This window comes from Pelodiscus sinensis, chromosome 2 (assembly GCF_052426305.1).
Source record: "Pelodiscus sinensis isolate ZL-2025 chromosome 2, ASM5242630v1, whole genome shotgun sequence".
Taxonomy (NCBI): Eukaryota; Metazoa; Chordata; order Testudines; family Trionychidae; genus Pelodiscus; species Pelodiscus sinensis.
This window is the reverse complement of record NC_143053.1, coordinates 98,492,185-98,510,832: the sequence shown is the minus strand read 5'-3', so window position 1 is coordinate 98,510,832 and position 18,648 is coordinate 98,492,185. Positions and strand designations below refer to the sequence as shown.

Sequence of the window (18,648 nt, the reverse complement as noted above, 5' to 3'; positions counted from 1 at the left end):
GTGCAAAATGTTTACCCACTGTTTGCTGATCAAACATAAGGTTTCACAAAATGTTGCAATAAAATAAACAGAAAACATTTAAAAATCTGTGCTGCAGTTTTAGCCAAAATGGCAAGGAGCAACAGAAACTCACTCTGTCTCAGTGACTGAGGATATATTTTCTGAGAGGGAAAAAGTGAAATAATCTACAAGTTGAACCTCTCTAATCCAGCACCCTCGGACGAGAGAATTTACCAAACCACTGGAGGTCAGTATTATCTGGGCTCTTAGAAGACATTTAGGGGTAAATTAGAGCAAAATAACAGCACAGAACAGTGAGAGCCAAGACTGGTGGCTGTAAACAAATTTTATGGGACTGTGGGAAACTTGGTCACACCCATGATAAGTAGACATACTGCTAACTAAAATCATGCCAGACCACGGAGGTTGCCGAACGAGAGAGTCCTGCATTGCTCAACCTATTAGGAAAGTTGAAAATATGTTTGTACTTAACATTGGCTTGTACCAAATAAAATATGTTGTTAACTTGGTTTAAAAATTGAGCTCTCTCTCTGAGGGCAGTTTTGCATCCAGAAGTGAAATTCTACCTGTACAGAAGGGCAGGAAGAGACCCATGCACTGTTTAAGCATTCAGATAGGGAATAAGTGGAAATTAAGTGGTGCATAGGCCTGGTTTTGGACCAACAAATTGTGAACTTTAAATCATTCATGTTGTTAAAAAGAACACAGGAACTGCCATACCACTTCGATCTAGTCTGGGCAAGCCATTTGTTTGGTTTTAAGCCTGACAGTCCTGTTTTTGTGTGGTTTGTCCTCTGTCCAGTATTGAGACAAAATGGGAAGGGGTTTGGTCTAGTATCATAGGCTGAGGATGGCATTTTGAGGAACACACTGACCCATCTCCACTGGAATAACCTCACACAGACACAATCCAGGGTATGTGGGGATGCATAAGGGGCTGTCTCTGACAGTGGCTGGTAGCAGATGCTTCAGATGGAGGTGCAAGAAACTCTGTAACAGATAATTACGTAATTATCCAACAACCTGCCCACAGAATATGTTGTTCTGGTAATTCACCATGGGTATGTAGTTTTAATATTTAGACTCTAAGAGCCTGATAAAAACCTCACTGACATCAATGAGAACCTTTACATTGACTTCAGTTGGCTCAGGCTTTGGATCAGACTCCAATGGCTTTAGATCAGGCTCTTAACGATCAATTCCTCTGCAACAATGTGTTAGGAGGACAGCTGCAGTTTTCCTATTTAACAAACCCAAATATTAGTGCCAATCAGGTAATACAGACATGTGTGTGTGCGCGCGCGCACACACTCTCTCTCTCTCTCTCTCTCTCTCTCTCTTCCTTTGAGAGTTACTTACAGCGGTATTTGAAAAACAAGTGAGCCATATCTCAGAGTTGGGAGATATGCCTGAAACCAGGAAAAATTGATATGTTTTCATATTCACTGCCAGATACTGCACAGCTACATGGCTATATGCAGAAAGAGGACAATATGCATCTTATCATGCCGATGACAGATTCCACACCGGCTTTAAAGGAATAAATCATTAATTTAAATAATGGATTTTCTGTTTTCTACACAAGCTTTTTTTTTTTTTTTTTTTATAAAGGATTCTACACTCATCTCAATGGAAAGACAAAAGTCTTTCAATATATGGCCCAAACAGATGCAACTGAGAAAACCCTGCTTGGGGATTAGCAGTTTTGATGCTATTTGGTTGAGTTGTTTCAGAGTCTTTTTAACCACTACTAGTTTTGTCAATGGGATGTTCTGGACAAATCCAATAGACTTTAGGACAGAGAACAAAAAAAATTGGCCTCTCTCCTTTAAATCTAATAGACTGTGTTGAAGCTGTGTTGAGCCAGTATTAGGTTCCCAGCTGCTGCAGAGGTTCTGTAAACTGATGCTGTGCCTCAGATGCAATGTTTAATCCAGATTCAGGAGAGCCCCACAATTGGTTTTTTTGCAAGGATACAGAATTCAGTCTCCGTACTTTGCATGTTGTCATCGCCCTTTCCTCCACAGCTCTTCCTCAAGGTGTTCCTAGATCTGTCCATTTACCGACACTTCCTCCAGTAGGAAAACACAGAACTTCAACTCTTTGAGGTAGGCATATTTTCTGTGTCTTTGTACAGAGCCTAGTAAAATGGGGCTTTGATCTCAGTTTCAGCCTTAAGAATTACCATAGTAAATAATAATAGGAATCATGTAACACTAGTTACAACAAAGACAGACAGGATTTTGACAGAGATGAACTGAAGAGCCAGCCTTTGGCTCTGGATCAAGTTGAGCTGAGGGCTGAATTAAAGGTGAGAGTCTCATTTTGTAATGCTGAAACGGTGAGTTGTTCTGTAGCAATTTATAGTACATCCAATGCTACAGAAAAAAAAAGCCATTTTGGATCTATATCCAACTCAGAACCACGACCATAAATTCAGACTCTGAGTAGGGGTCTGGTTAAAAATGCTCACCCCAACCACAAAATTCAGATACACTGAAATTTGAGGTTCTGGCTTTTCCCCACACGTCTATTATTTTAAACATCTCAGAGTTGTAGCTGTGTTAGTCTGTAACTTTAAAAACAATGAGTAGTCCTGTAGCACCTTAGAGACTAACAAAAATACACATTTAATAGTATGAGCTTTTGTGGGCAAAACCCACTTCCTCAGATGAGCATTTTTTTCCACAAAAGCTCATGAAACAATAGATAGATAGATAGATAGATAGATAGATAGATAGATAGATAGATAGATAGATAGATAGATAGAATACTAACAAATATTTATTTATTAATTAATAAATATTTGTTAGTCTCTATGGGTATGTCTACACTATGGGATAAGGTCAAATTAAGATATGCAATTTCAGCTACATTAATTGCATAGCTGAAGTCCAAGTACCTTAACTTTTGGCACTGTCCACACTGCAGGAACTGGAAGGGAGAACACTAGGGGCGGCCCGTGAGCCTAGGCAAACTAGGCAGTTGCCTAGGGCACTGCCGGCCCGGGCGCTCGATGATGATGTCACAGCCATTGATGGCCATTGCAGCCAGTCTCGTGCTGTTCCTGGAGAACACTCTCCCTCTGACTTCCCTTACTCCTTGCGGAAGCAGGACTACAAGCATCGACCAGAGTGCCCCTGTCACTTCGAATTAGCATGTCTTCACTAGACCCACTAGTTCAAACTCTGGAAGATCAACAGTGGCAGCTTCGATCTTTTCTGCAGTGTAGACATACCCTAAGGTACTACAGGACTACTTGTTATCTATTATTTTAACATTTTTTAAACTAAAGCTCCTCAGTTTACATATAACTATAGTACATGTTCCTTTGATGGGTAAGATCTGACTGAAAGAATCAGATTGCTACAGTGGTAGAGGGACAGATAGAGGGACAGCCTTGTAAAAGCCAGGTGTGTAGCATAGACAAGCGCTCAAATTGTGGTCTATGAACCCCCACTGTTTTTGAGAGAGAAGCAGTTAGGAATTAGGGTGTTTCAATGCAAGGTTGACTTATATCACATATTTTCAGTTAAGAAGTGGAGCATAGAATGACTAAAAAAGAGAAATGCTAATCTAGGTAATTTTTGAGAACTTGACTGACATACAAGATCATAGAAGTGAGACATGGAAAAGACTCACTAAATCAGAGCCAATACCCTGATTTAGATATGACTTACAGGTGTCAGACAAACCACTAATTATTAGGTCAATTAGGTGCTCAGACACACTCCTGTGTCATCCATGCAAAACTCTTGAAAGTTGATTAGCAGTCAGCTTCCTGCTCATCAATTTTCAAGTCTATCACAGCTTTTTAAATGTTGCTTACATTTTTTAAATGTTATCTAAAGCCAGGGTAAAATAAAACCATGGAAAAGATTAGGTAGGATCCAAGAATTTTTTTAAAACAAAAGATTTAAATGAGAAAACCTATCTCAGCTCCCAGTACCATTCTAGACTAATTTTCAAGGTTAACACAAAAGGGTGAGATGAAGGGACTCATTAATTAAGTTATCTCAATTGTTAACAAATATTTTATTCAGATTTCCTCTCTTTCACTCTTTGCAAGCAGTCCAGTGAAAGATTTCAATTTTCTCAAATTGTTTATTCCAAATTATTCACTGAAAAATATCGACAAATTATTTTTCATTTGTAGCTTGTTTGCATGTGAGTGATTTAAAGTATTTGATACCTAGAAAAGAAGCTGTTTTCACTGGATAGCTAGACCATGTGGTATATTTCTGCTTCCTTGTTGGATAAACATAACTCCCAGAACTCTGGTGCAAATACATGCAATTAGGCGTTTCCAATTTGCTTTGTTCACATAAGCTTAAAAAGCTTAAAATGTTATATACTTAAAATTCACTGTTTCAGCAAATATTCCCAACAGTAAACACATTTGCTATAATGTTGGAGGAAAGCAAGTACCAAAGGGGTGTGAATGCAGTCACAGTAAATTAGTTTAACATTTGATTAATATTTAATTCATTTTAATTAATGCTCACTTTTTTTGTAGTATTCACCCAGCTCTTCTAATGAAGGCTCTTATCCAGTTAGCAATGGCTTCCAAAAATTCTGCTGTGATGTCACTGAAATTCGGACATGAATCAAGAAATGTACTTAATTATCTTGACAAGAGAACCACACAAGCCCAACCCTGGGCCTCCCCACTGAAGTCAGTGTCTAAGCAAATTCCTTCATTCCCTTGAAGCTCTCTTCCAGTGCCTCCCATTAAACTGGTCAGGCACATCCATCCATCCATCCATCCATCCATCCATCCAGGGTGACTGATGTCGAGAAGATTGCATAGGGACCCACACTGCGGAGAAAAAAAAAAGGAAGAGCATTACTTCTGGGTGGAGCACTTAAACAAAACACAACAGTTACCAAGTTCCATGGACTGTTTACACATCAAGGAAGATGAATTTATAGAGCTCATAAGAATTTCATTTAACTTTTCTCTTCTGTGGGTAGAGGTAAGAGAAACTGCTCACTGACTTGAAATAAGAGACACAGTAAATGCATCTCTCAAAGTTTTCATTCTTAATATATCAGTAGCTTTTCAGTTCATTACAGTGTTATTAGTCAGTCTTCATAAAAATGTTATGCATCTTCATTAAAAATGGAAGTTCACATTTTATGTTCCTATAAAAAGGGGTTTTGGTAGCTTTGATTAATTTCTTCACTTACAGTGAACTTTACAGCAAATTGGACAGTGCAATTCAGTTCCGATTTCTATATATTTTTGTTGTTGGTAGAAAATCGATATAATTCATAGTTAATCATATTGCTTTTTCAAGAGATATTTAAGAAATAATATCCTGAGGTAATGACTGCATGGCTTAATTATTAATGCTGTACTTTCAGGCATGACAGTATGCATCCCTTTTATCAAGCTTGACTTCTATCAAAAAATATTTCTCCTCTCTAAACCTTGTTACACATGCTGTAGAAGTGTTGTCTAAATTGTATACGGTCATGTAGCTGTGCTGTGAAACAGCAGCACCTGTTATTACCACTTTACTTTACAGGTCTGTCATCATTTTCAGGATTAGTCCTGATTTTGAAAGAGTTTCCTAGCACAACTATAAAAACAATGACCGGTAAGTTTTAGCATGGAGTGAGTGCTAATTTTAAATCCAAATTTCATGTAAATTTGGTAGGCAATTTTGACATTATGCTAGCTCAAGGTGAGCAAGACATACGAATACATAAAACATTATGGGTTCTGATCCCCATCCTGCAGTGGTTCATTTTTTACAAAGTGATCCTGAAACTAACATAGCTGGCCTCAAGACGACCACACCAAATCTAAAGGGATTCTTCATTTTTGTAGCAAGCACGGGGACATAGTTGGAGTTTCTTTGTGACTTGGGAATCCCTGATTACTGCATCAAGAATTATTTAGACAAGTTAGATGTCATTGAGTCATCTATGCCTTTAGAAATACATCCTAAAATACTAGAAGAACTGGCTGAAGAGATCTCTAATCCATTAACAATTATCTTTGACAACTCATGGAGGATAGAAGAAATCCCAGAGGACTGAAAAAGGGCAAAAATAATACCTAACTATAAAAAAGGGAATAAGGACAATCCTAGGAATTATAGACTAGTCAGATGAACTTTGATATTAAGAAAGATAATGGAGCAAATAATCAAACCATCAGTTTGTACACATCTAGAAGATAATAAGATGATAAGTAACCATCAGAAGGATTTGTCAAGAACCAATTATGTCAAACCACATTAATACAGGCTGCCAAGGAAGGACTACTGCAGAACAGGATCTGGGGCCTCTAGCGGATCACAGACTAAATATAAGTCAACAATGAAATACTGTGGCAAAAAAGCAAACGTTCTGGGATGAATTACCAGGAGTGATGTAAGCAAGAGACAAGTAGTAAATCTGCTACTTTACTTAGCATCACAGGGGCTGACAGGCTGTGGGGCGCAGGAGTACAGCAGGGAGCAGCACGACTCTGGCAGCTGGAGACCCTGGAGCGCTTGTCCAGAGCCTGCCCGTCCATGCTGCTGTCAGCCCCTCTTGACCCCTGCTCCACTTATCTCCCACCCCAGCACTGTCATCCACCAGGAGAGGTAAGTTACCATCAGCGCCGATAGACACATGGGCTTGTTTCTCTTCTCCCTTACACCAGGGGGAGGGAAGGGCCAGCTCTGCACTCCCAGAATGGACAGGACCATGGGTAGAAGAAGCTGGGCTAGGGGCAGCCAGCCCTCAGCACTGCATGAAGCGCTGTGCCCCCAGCCAGCCCTCAGCACTGCACGAAGCGTTGTGCCCCCAGCCAGCCCTCAGCACTGCCCAGCCCGCACCACATGGGGCCGGTTGCAGCCCGTCAATACAGGCAACCTAGGCATTCGCCTAGGGCACCAAGATAAACAGCCATTAAGGGCTTTGGAGGTGGGGGCGCCGATCGTGTGTTTCACCTAAGGCACCAGTTGCCGGCAGCTCGTCTAGGGCCGCTCCTGCATGGGGCTCCAGCAGAATTGTAAAGGGCTCAGGGCTCTGGCTGCTGACGCTGCTTTTTGAATCATCAGGCTTTGGAGCAGTTGCATCTTTTGCTTCCCCCTCTCTCCCTCAGCTGGTCTGCCTAGCACTGACAAAGTGTCGGCTGGAGTATTGTGCCCGGTTGTGGGCATCACACTTTGGGAAAGCTGTGGACAAATTGAAGGAAGTCCAGAGGATGACAGTAAAAATAGCTGACAGTCTAGAGGACTTGGCCGAAGAAGAAAGACTGAAAACACTTGGTTTGTTTAGGCTGCAGAGAAGAACACAGAGGAGGGACATGACAACAGTCCTCAAGTATGTAAAAGGTTGTTATACAGAGGACAGTGATAAATTGTTCTCTTTATCCACTGAAGACAGTGGAAGAAGCAATGAGCATAAATTGCAGCAAGGGAGAGATTTAGGTTAGACATGAGGAAAAACTTCCTAACTGTCAGGGTGGTTAAGCACTAAAACAAATTACCTAGGGAAGTTGTAGAATCTCCATCACTGGAGGTTTTTCAGAATAGGTCAGACATACACTTGTCAGGGACAGTCTAGATAATACTTAGTACTACCTCCATGCAGGGGACTGGATTAGATGACCTACTGAGGTCACTTTCACTTCTACATTCTTATGCTCAGCCATTTGGGCCACTATAACTTTAAGCAGTTTTCAAAGTCCATTAACTTATCCTGAAGGCACTGGCCAGGTACACATGATCTGAGGAGCACACAGGTGACCTTTTCACATATCTCCACTTGAGCTGTATGTGGCCTCAGCTGCATCTGAGACTGAGAACAATTGTATCCATTCTCCTGACATTGGGAGTGAGGGAAGACTCTGCCTAATCAAGGACATTGTTTTCCCAGTAAAGTATATGATTATCTTAGAATCCTAGGGCTGGAAGAGTCATCAGGAAGTCATCGAGTCCCACCCCTACCCAAAGCAGGACCAACCCTAACTAAATCATCCCAGCCAGGACTTTGTCAAGCCAAGACTTAAAAACTGTAAATCTGATTCTCGACACTGTCACTATGGAGTTCGCATAGGTGTTAGTTCACTGATTTTTAACAAGAGTAAAATTGTCGAAGAGTAAAGTCCCTGAATTTGGCTTTTAATAATAAGTAAGTAAATCCCAAAGGAAATACTAACTCCATGATATACTGAGTTAATCCAGTCTAGGAAGAAGAAGAAATAAGTCTGAGCCCATTTTGAAGGGTAATATCCTACATGCCAGAACTATGTAGAATGAGCTCTTTAGTATATGGACAATTCCATATGTGAAAAGGCAAACAAATATACATTTTGAGGAGGTGCTCCAGAGGCAGATGAACTGGGAAAAGGAGATTGAACATAAGAAGTTTGTGAACAGGGGTCTGTTTCCATTTGCTAGAAGAATGAACATCTGCAGGAGCTTCTTTGTTATTAGTGCAGTTTCAGAAGCCATTTTGAGAGTCCAGCTGTAAATTGGCTATAAACACTTGCCAAATGCAAGGGGAGTGGTTTCCACTTTGGTCTCTGTGTTTATTGTTTCTGCACTGGCAATAGAAGTGAATTCATAGCAGCAGCGAAACAAAGACAGATCTGAGTTATACTGTAATTCACTGTAGGAGATTTATGAATATTATTTTCCTGTAAAATTCAGCATTTTTCGCTTTACTACTTGTAACGTGTAAGTGGCATAAAACTGTGTACCTAGCAGGATTTCCTATCACAATGAGTAACAAACATCAGTGCTGGGACTGAATTACATACACATGTGGTTATACAGTATGCATAAATTGTGCCTTTATGTTTAACTTGTCTAATCAGCTCACCATATCAAAACTTAATAAGTAGCTGCTTCTCATTTAAAGGTCTAGTAAAACTGCAATTACTATGGCTGTAAGATGCCTTGTTTCGAAAAGTACATTAAATAGTTTTATAGGTATGGTTAGAAGTACTTGTGTAGTTGTTTTTATGAAAGTGAATGACTTCATTAATAATGGGAGTCGGAGATAGAAATATAAGTTGGGAGCTGGGAGAAGTTCTTCCTTTTAATCCCTTTTTTATACACTATCTTTAAAGTGTTAGTGACTCCTGTCTCCTCTCAAGACTCCAGGCATAACTGAGGCCAGGATAATGCACCTTGTGGTTCTTTTTTGTAAGGTTCTGTGTTGTAAAACTGCATTAGCATTCTGGATGGAACCAAAGGGCCTCATCATAATTTCAAACTGCTTTTCATCAATGAAACTGCGTTAACTTCAGTAGAGTCATTGGAGATGTACACCAGTGTACAGGTAATTCAATCCAGATGCAGGATCTGCAGGCTCTTTTATAGAGTGAGTCTATATGAAAAAAGTCTTCATGAGCCTCAAAAACTAATAAGCTATGCATCAAACCAAAATAACTGAGAAGCATGTGCCCGATTCACAGATATGCTAATTTCAGGACACTCGGATGCCTGCAGAGGGTCCAGTACAGCATATGATTGATATCTCAAACACCATGAGATTCTTTTCATGACCTTCAATGGGTTTTGGAGACATCTCCCATTTTCTTCTGTATGATTTTGGAAAGTGGCTTCATGTCCTACTTAGGAATGCTGTTCCCAATTCACCTTCTTTTCAAGGACAATTTACAGAGGTCCTATTGCAAAGATTTAGACCAAAGAATAAGCCCTCCTCTCTTTCAATATGGGTCGAAAGGAAACTATCATTTAATCTTGGTAAGTTAAATTAGACTTCTCACTATCTGCACAGATATGGTTGGCAAAATCCATACATTTTTTAAAATGTATTTTTTGAAAAAGGAAATCTCAGATTTACTGTAAATGCAGACCAGGGAGGAAATAGCAGATGGGCAATGTTTAAGTTACAAACCTAAAGGAAGCTTTTTCATAGAAAACTCTTAAACTGCAGCTCTTAAAATAAAGAAAGATTTTCTGTTTTCCACAGTGACTCACTATACCTTTTATTTAGACAGTTGGTAAAACACCACATCACATATTTCACTATTTTTTTTCAGTCGGCTGCAGTTTAAAACGATGTTGTTTTTCCTTTTAAAGGGAAGCAAGAATCTACTGTAAGGCATTTTGCCTTTTATTATTTATTGGAACTCCAAATGTGTTTTGGAATGTTTAATATTCCCATTCAGACCCACAGCACAGCACCCTCTGGTGCACATATTAAGGAGAAGGATTAGAACTATTATGGGGACTTTGTTCATTTTCTGGTCGACATTTTGCAGAGATAAATTTTAACACTCATTCAGAAATACAACAAAAACATAATGATTAGAAATAGATCATCTTACCCTTCAAGCAATGTTTATTCACGTTCTTCTTGCCGGATTTCTAGTTAACTTATTTGCAGAGTAGGAAGACTTCTTTTCCACATAACTGATTGATAATGATTATGTGTCTGCAATAAGACAGCTAGTTGCATAGCAAGAGCCAGTATTCTCCCAGAGGGCCCAAAGCTGTGAGGTACTCCAACAAAAGCCAGTGGCAGCTGAGAACACTCAACACTTTGCAGGCAGTGCTCAGGACCCCGCAGGATGGGGCTCCTGTAGAACGTTGCATAGTTTGGCCTGTACAATGTTGAAAAAGCTCAGAGATTAAGGTACCCTAAACAGTCTCCACTCTGTATGTCTAAGCACAGCCCTGCTTAATGGCCTAGAAGTTTTACCACTTAAGACTTGAGTTTTGGTTTTGTAAAATATAACCCATTATCCACTTTGTGTACCTTTTTCTCAAGGGTTCAGATAGCTGCACTTCATGCTCTTCAACTTTTAGCATTCAATTCTACCTTTAAATACTTGCACACAATAAACAAGAAGCTTTACGTTAATATCTGAGGGGGAAAAATCTGGCTCTTTGTCATTTGCTAGAGTAGCCTATCTTGCCTGGATAGGTAACTTTAATTAGCGCTGATAGGAATGACACAAGATCAATGAGAGGAGAACAAACTCTTAGGGCAGAAAAATAATCATAAATACAAAATGATATTTATATATCAACATTCAACCAGGGCTTGAAGTGTTCTCATCTGATGGTTGAGAGATATTAAAAAATCCTCACCCATGGCAAAAATAAACAGTCACATTTATGAAAGGAAATATGTTTTGCCTTCATCTCACTCAAGTCATTGTCATAGCAAGAGAGTCATTTTGATGTGAAAACAGCAAATTTCCATCAAGGATAAATCCAGGAAAACTGATGATATTCCTCAAAGTCTCGAGACCTCTGTCTTCGGCTACGTCTAGACTACAAGCCTCTTTCAAAGAGGCTTTTTAGAAAGATACTTTCAAAAAAGCCTCTTTTGAAAAAGAGTGTCTAGACTACAACCATGTAGAATAGTGATGGAGATGTAGCCGTGTTTGTCTGGTCTAGCTGAAACAAAAGACAGAACTATGTAGCACTTTAAAGACTAGCAAGATGGTTTATTAGGTGATGAGCTTTCGTGGGCCAGACCCACTTCCTCAGATCAATATGTGGAAGAAAATCGGCACAACCATATATACCAAAGTGATACAATAAAAAAAAAATGAACGCATGTGAAATTGACAAATCAAATTTTAGAACAGAGAGCGGGTGAGGGGGGAAGGTTAGTTTCTGCGAGATAATGACATACGGCTGATAATAAGGGAAGTTTCTGTGAGGTAATGACATTAAGGGTGATAATTGGGGAAGCTATCTTTGTAATGGGTGAGATAGAGTTTTTGTTTAAACCCCATACGTAAAGTGTCAAATTTAAGCATGAATGACAATTCTGAAGCTTCTCATTGAAGTCTGGAGTTAAAGTCTCTTTGAAGCAATATGCATGTTTTAAGGTCATTGAGGGAATGGTCAGTCTGGCTGAAATGGCAAGCAACAGCTTTCTCTCTGTGAGAGAGTCTTATGTTTGTTTTGTATGCATTGATTCTTTGGCAAAGTGTCTGAGACGTTTGTCCAATGTACATAGCAGACGGACACTTTAGGCACATGATGGCATAAATTATATTTCTGGATGAACAGGAATATGTGTTCTTGATCTTGTAACTGGCCTGGTTAGGTCCAATAATGGTGTCAGCAGAGTAAATATGTGGACAAAGCTGGCACCAGGGTTTGTTGCAAGGGAAAGTTCCTTGGTTTTAGTGTGGTAAGTCCTGTGGTTGTTGGTAAGAATCATCTTGAGATTAGGTGGTTGTTTATAGGAGACTATGGGTCTGTCTCCCAGAGCCTCTCAGAGTGTAGTATCCTGTTCCAGCATAGGTTGTAGTTTATTGATAATGCGTTGGACGGGTTTAAGTTGGGGGCTATAGGTGATGACAAGTGATGTTCTATTGTTGGTTTTCCTTGGTCTGTCTTGAAGTAGATGGTTTCTGGGTATTCGTCTGGCTCTTTCAATTTGTTTTTTTATTTCTCCGGGTGGGTAATTGAGGTTTATAAATGCTTGGTAGAGATCCTGAAGTTTCTGGTCTCTGTCAGTGGGATTAGAGCAAATGCAATTGTATCTAAGGGCTTGGCTATAGACGATGGATCGTATGGTGTGTCCTGGATGGGAGCTGGAGGCATGTAGGTAACTGTAGGAGTCAGTGGGTTTTCTGTAGAGAGTGGTGTCTAATTTTCCATTGGTGATTCGTACTGTGGTGTCCAGGAAATGGATCTCTCATGTAGAATGGTCCAGGCTGAGATTGATGGTGGGGTGTAGGTTGTTAAAATTTCTGTGGAATGTCTCCAGTGTTTCATGGCCATGCGTCCAGATCATAAAGATGTCATCGATGTAGCATAAGTAGAGAAGGGGTAAAAGGGGACGAGATCTGAGGAAACGTTGTTCTAAGTCATCCATAAAGATGTTAGCGTACTGTGGGGCCATGCGGGTACCCATGGCTGTGCCGCTGATCTGGAGGTATAAGTTGCCCCCAAATTGGAAATAATTGTGGGTGAGAACAAAGTTACACTGGTCTGCTACCAGATTGGCAGTGGTATCCTTTGGGATAGTGTTTCTAATTGCTTGTAATTCATGTGGGATTTTGGTGTAGAGAGCTTCTGCATCCATGGTAGCAAGGATGGCGTTATCGGGGAGGTTATCGATGTTTTGTAGTTTTCTCAGGAAGTCAGTAGTATCTTGAAGATAGCTGGGAGTGTTGGTTGCGTAGGGTTTGAGAAGAGAGTCTACATAGCTGGATAATCCAGTAGTGAGTGTGCCGATACCTGAGATGATGGAGTGTCCGAGATGTCCAGGTTTATGGATTTTTGGGAAGCAGATCGAAAAATCCTGGTCGGGGTTCTGAAGGTGTGTCTGTGTGGATTTGGTTGAGTAGAGGTAGGGAGTTTTTTAAGGAAACAGAGTAGTTTCTTTTGGTATTCTGAAGTAGGATCAGAGGAGAGAGGTTTGTAAAATGTGGTGTTGGAGAGTTGTCTAGTTGCCTCCTGGTCATAGTCGGATTTATTCAAAATGACCACAGCACCCCCTTCATTAGCTGGTTTGATTTTGAAAAAAGGACACTTTTTTTTAAAAAAAACCCTGTAGTCTAGACACACCCTGGATGTTGAAAATCCATGTTCATTGGAAGAAACAAAATACATAATGTGTCCAGTTTTATGAGGAACTTGAATATTTGTGGTGCTAACATCTGTGTTGGCCTTTCAATTTACTTGACCCAGTGCAAGAGCAGGGAGGAATTGGACCAGCCCAGTAGTTATGAGCCTCAATAAGTTCCCAACTATGCATTGTCTTCACCAATTTTATATGGGGGGGCTCTTCAAAGAAAGAAATCTGTGTTGATTCCTAAAAGTAGCACTTCTAAGAGCCAGTGCTTTTGGGAATTATTGTTAGTGACATCTCCAGCTGTTCTGCATTTCCCATCATGCTTCTACCTCATTTCCAAATTTTGACCATTCCTATTCAAGGACAGCTCTGGAAGTTACATTGACTGGAAGAGTTGACAAGTAGCTCTCAAAATGCAGTCAATTTACAGGTGTCCAAAACTTTCCTGTGTTTTCTGATCCACAAATTGTGCAAATCATATTATTTTTCAATAATTTTAAGAAAGATATGCAGGGCCACTGACAGCCTCCGTGGACTCCTGGGCAAAGTGGGGGAGTGGGGTTCAGCACCATACTCCTGGAAGGAGCCTGAAGCTATGCACAAAGTAGCTAAAAGATACACATTTTGCTTTCCTGGACTATGTAGCTTAATTAGCCCTGAGTGAGAAAATCCTCTAATCTTTACATAGCAGAAGCAGCAGCATTCCATTAGGGCACATGAAGCTTTCTAGCAGGCTAGATTCTGCTCCCACACTGGTTTTACACCAGTCTAATCCCAATGATTTCAGTGGAGTTGATTCAGATTTAGCCCAGTGAAAACAGAATTAGGCACAAGAAATGGGAATTAATATGCCAATAGGATTGGTGCAGCTGACCATGCTGTTTCCTAAGCAGTTTCTAAATGCTGAATTCCTCAAACCAGCACTCTGCAATGTGGAAGTGGGTTTGGATAGTATTGCAAAGGAAATTGCATGTTTGTTTCAGATTCTTAAGAATAATTAGTCTTCTCTTCAGCATGCTTGGAGGTTTTGGAGTGGTTCTTTGGACAATGGCTATGATGGTTGTTTTTTGTTTTGTTTTGTTTTGTTTTTTAATAATTTCTTTTCCCTCTGGAGAACCCTAGGAACTGATCATCTCTATTTTCCCTAGGGCAAAATTTTCCATTTCAAACTGCAGACCTCTTATCTGCAGTATGGATTTCTATCACATGTTCTGCAATCCTTCTGTGTGGAGAACTCCCACTGTCATCAATGAAGTCTTGCACACAGAATAAGTGTAGCCTATCCAATAGAGCTCAACAGCGGAGATAAACAATGCACCGTACAGGGGAAAACTCAGCTGCTGTACTTTCTAGCAGGTACCAACTCACTCCAGATACCACTGTGATAGGTCAGGGATAAGAGCTTAAACATAACAAAAGAAAGTAAGCAGAGGAGTTTTTTGCCTATATATAACTTGAACTCTATGAACTGATGCAGTTTGTCTGCTCTTATGGGTACTTAGAAGAGCCTAAGTCATTTAATTATTTCTATATTTCTGTAACTCCTACTTATCCCAAAGGGCTTTGCAAACAATATTCAGGGATCACAAGATCAGTACTTTGTGAAAAATCAGGAAAGTTCAGGGGTTTTAAGTCATGTGCCTAAAATTTCTATCGCTAAAATTAGTAGTTAGTTTTGAAAATCTTCTGCATATTTTTTGCGGGCTCATCTGTTGCAGACAGGTTTGATAGTTCATACCAGTGTGATTAAAAGTAACATCTGCCATGAAAGGCTATGGTCTGTTCTAGTCTATTCTAGATAACTCAGATCTGGTATTTATAGGATGTTTTCCGCTTTCCTTTTCTTTTCCTTTTCAGTGCATGTGGAGTGCAGCCTTCTCTCAGTAACTCAAAATTCAGAGTTCACCATCAACCAGTTGTAGTTTGTACATGGTAACAATCTGGAATTATCTGCAACAGAGCTCCTTTAGATGCCAGCTACCTGTAAGTGGGATCCAATACCTACAGTGCATTTGCAAAATGTCCTCTCTTAACTCCCCAGCCCAGCACATGTGCCTCTGTCCTAAAGGGGACAAAAGAAGTAGGGTTGGGGTCAGAAGAGAGAAGATCCTGATGCCAACAGCTGTCAGTTGCCATTATAAATTATGACAGAGTACGTCTGTGGAGAATTTTCTCTCTTAACAAACAGAGTGCTTTGCCTCAGTTGTGCCAAGAGCTATTCATTTTACATTGCTATGGCATAAACTCTCAAGATCTTAATATGTTGTGTCAGAAAAATGAGACTTATTTCATATTTCTAGCACAGAGCAAGTGGCGTTGGTGAGACAGAGGCAGAGGGCGAGGAGTGAGATACTATTATCAGAAGCTCTGTTGGAAAAAAAAATGGGCCTTTTCCCCCATACAAAAGTGGCAGAGAGCTCTGTACTGAGTAAAGAGCCTTTGTCACTCACTGGAAACCTGTCACCTTACACTGTGATACTGCAGGGGCCTGCATGACAGGTCAGGCCTAATGAGAAGAATGACAATGTGGATGCTGCAGGGAGGAAGGCACAGCGAAGCAGCTTTTGTTTCCTTTAGGGAAATCCTTTCATGGTAAGAGTTTCCGCACTTTCATGCAGTTGTTATACAGAACTGATATTTGAGAGATTAGAGTGGGGAATGCCAGCACACTACACGCAGCTCCTCCAGCATGCAGATGAGGAAGGTGTGAGGCTGGGAGGACTTGGGCCACAGACAACAGGTTCCAAATACAAATGAAATCTGCAACTTCCTAGAAAAGCAAAGATCATGACTTTTTAGCCTGTGCTACGTTCCACCAGACATTTTCCTGACAGTAAGCGTGATCTTTATTGCACAGTGTATATGTACGCAGAGCCAGGAATCATGGGCAAAATGCCCCTTTGGGTCTCCTGTAGCTTGCCATTAGCTCACATAAGTTTTCAGGGTGACACTTCGCTATACCCCTACTATCCGCTACATGCCCAACGTGCAGCAGCAGAACCCTTCTGTGGCTGCCGCTCCAATCTATAATCCCCAGCCCACCAGGACACTCCATATACAGTGTTAGTTTGTCTGACTCAACCATTTACAGATCTGCCTTGGCATAAAAATTTGCTCCCTCCAGAATGCACAGTCCTCATTGCATAGCCTATGTGCCTATAGCCTTGTCCAGCTACCACCCATGGGAGAGGGCAAAGAGGTATAACTAGTGTGGGAACCCCACGAAGATGTGAATTACACCCTAAGTGACAAAGTGCAAGTCGCTCAATACAAAGCAAAACAGATTTACTTGCCTCACTACAGGTTGTACCTCCTTAAATTGGGACTCTCTGGTCCAACAGCATCCATGATCCAGCAGCGACTCAGTCGGGAGCCCCATGTCAGGGGAGTGAGTGGCACGGCAGGTAGCTCTGGCTTCAGCTCTGGAGCTCTGATGGAAGCTAAAGAGCCTAGGGGGGCTGGGGCCAGACTGAAGCATGGGCCATGAAGGCAGGGACTTCCCCTGGTCTGGCAAATCCCCTCACTTGGGACCAGTCGGGTCCCAAGGGTGCTGGACCAGGGAGGACCAACCTGTACTAAACTGGCCAATCACAGAGCTCTATATTTAGTCAGCCAAATTCAAGACAAGATAACTGCACTATGTAGCTTCCTACTGTTTCTAGTTTTTCAGATAACACTTTGACTCTTTCGGTATTTGCCGCTCATGGAAAGAAACATGAAAGCTCTTCATGAAAATGAACATAATGCCAGGTGCTTCACAACAAGAAGTTATGGATTTTGAATCTGCAAACATTTTTTGCAGTGACATAGCTGTAAAAGAAAAAGCAATTTACTCTCTCTGGTTTTTATTATATGTAATCTCAGAAAGCTATCAAAAGGTATACACCCACCACATGGAATACAGAAAAATATTTGTACTCTTATCAGACTCAGGCCTTTTATGAGTAGACCCTGGGTTATCCATCCCAGAGCAGTGCTTGGATTTGGCATTCAAACTCGATGTACAAATATAGACTTTGGCCCCCCTCTGCCTTTCCTGGTCTCTTAAAAAGTTTTTGCCCATAGTATCAGACTGTTGCATGATAAACAGTGCTCTGAGGTTAGGTGCTGACCATATATGGGGCTTTTTTGCAGTCATAAATTTACTCTTTATTTTCATACAGTGCAGCTTTGTTGGGCTGGCAGTAACGTGTCTGAAGGGGGCCCTTGTGCAGCACGCTTTGATATTTATTTTCCTGGGGAGCCAAACATACGCTATTAAGTCTTTGATAGACACTAAAGGCACGCTTTCCACCTTTTAGTCTGAATGTACCATGTGAGGAAAGTTGGTTTGGTAACACTATTATGCCGAGTGATTTCTTTTTGTTTCATTGAAGGCTGTGATTCTCTCTTCAATGCCTCATTATGTGATATTTAGGGAACTGGGTCAAGGACAAAGGGACAGAGCTCTTTTAAGTTTTGGACTTCACTTTCAAAAGAGCAGGAGAGACACAGAGAGACATGCCTTGGCATTACAGACCTGTGATTACCATTTTGGGGATCTAGGCTGATTCAGGAAAATAATTAAGTGTGAACTTAATGTTAAGCATTTGCCTCAGTTCCATGGCCTGTAAATTAAGCACGTGCCAAACTATTTTCCTGATTCAGGGCCGTAATGAAATGATCTTAGCATTTGGGGTTCAATCCTTTGAAACCCTAGTGACCTCAATGTTAATTGACTTCAGGGCAACTTAAGGGCACTCATTATTTCACAGATGGGCCAAGCATCTTGCAGGGTCGAGCCTCTGCCAAAAGCTGAACTTGTAACTCCAGCAATCAAGTGCCCCTATGTGCTAGCTCTGCATACTAACCTGAAAAATGAAGAAGCTGCAGGGAGTAGCTGAGTTAGTCTGTACAGGATAAACTTAAAAAAAGAACCAATAGTCTGGTAGCACTTTATAGACTAACAAAACAGGAGATAGTATCATGAGCTTTCGTGGGCACAGCCCACTTCTTCAGATGACCAGCCATGGGATATATAGATTGTAGTAGGTTTTTCCATCTGAAGAAGTGGGCTGTGCCCACAAAAGCTCATTATAGCATCTACATATTTTGTTAGTCTATAAA

At 40.7% G+C, this 18,648-nt stretch overlaps 2 long non-coding RNA genes across 2 annotated transcripts in view; one reads left to right on the top strand and one right to left on the bottom strand.

Annotated features, from left to right (window-relative positions):
• Positions 1-18,648, bottom strand: part of LOC142827139 (uncharacterized) — a 37,124-nt gene that overhangs the window by 9,208 nt on the left and 9,268 nt on the right. Inside the window, exon 2 of the long non-coding RNA XR_012901591.2 lies at positions 4,527-4,840. This is a non-coding gene — a long non-coding RNA (uncharacterized LOC142827139). The remainder of the gene's footprint in view (positions 1-4,526; positions 4,841-18,648) is intronic.
• On the top strand, positions 103-4,674 carry LOC142827140 (uncharacterized). The gene is made up of 3 exons (XR_012901592.2): positions 103-247; positions 2,049-2,129; positions 4,538-4,674. It is a non-coding gene; the product is annotated as an uncharacterized LOC142827140 (long non-coding RNA).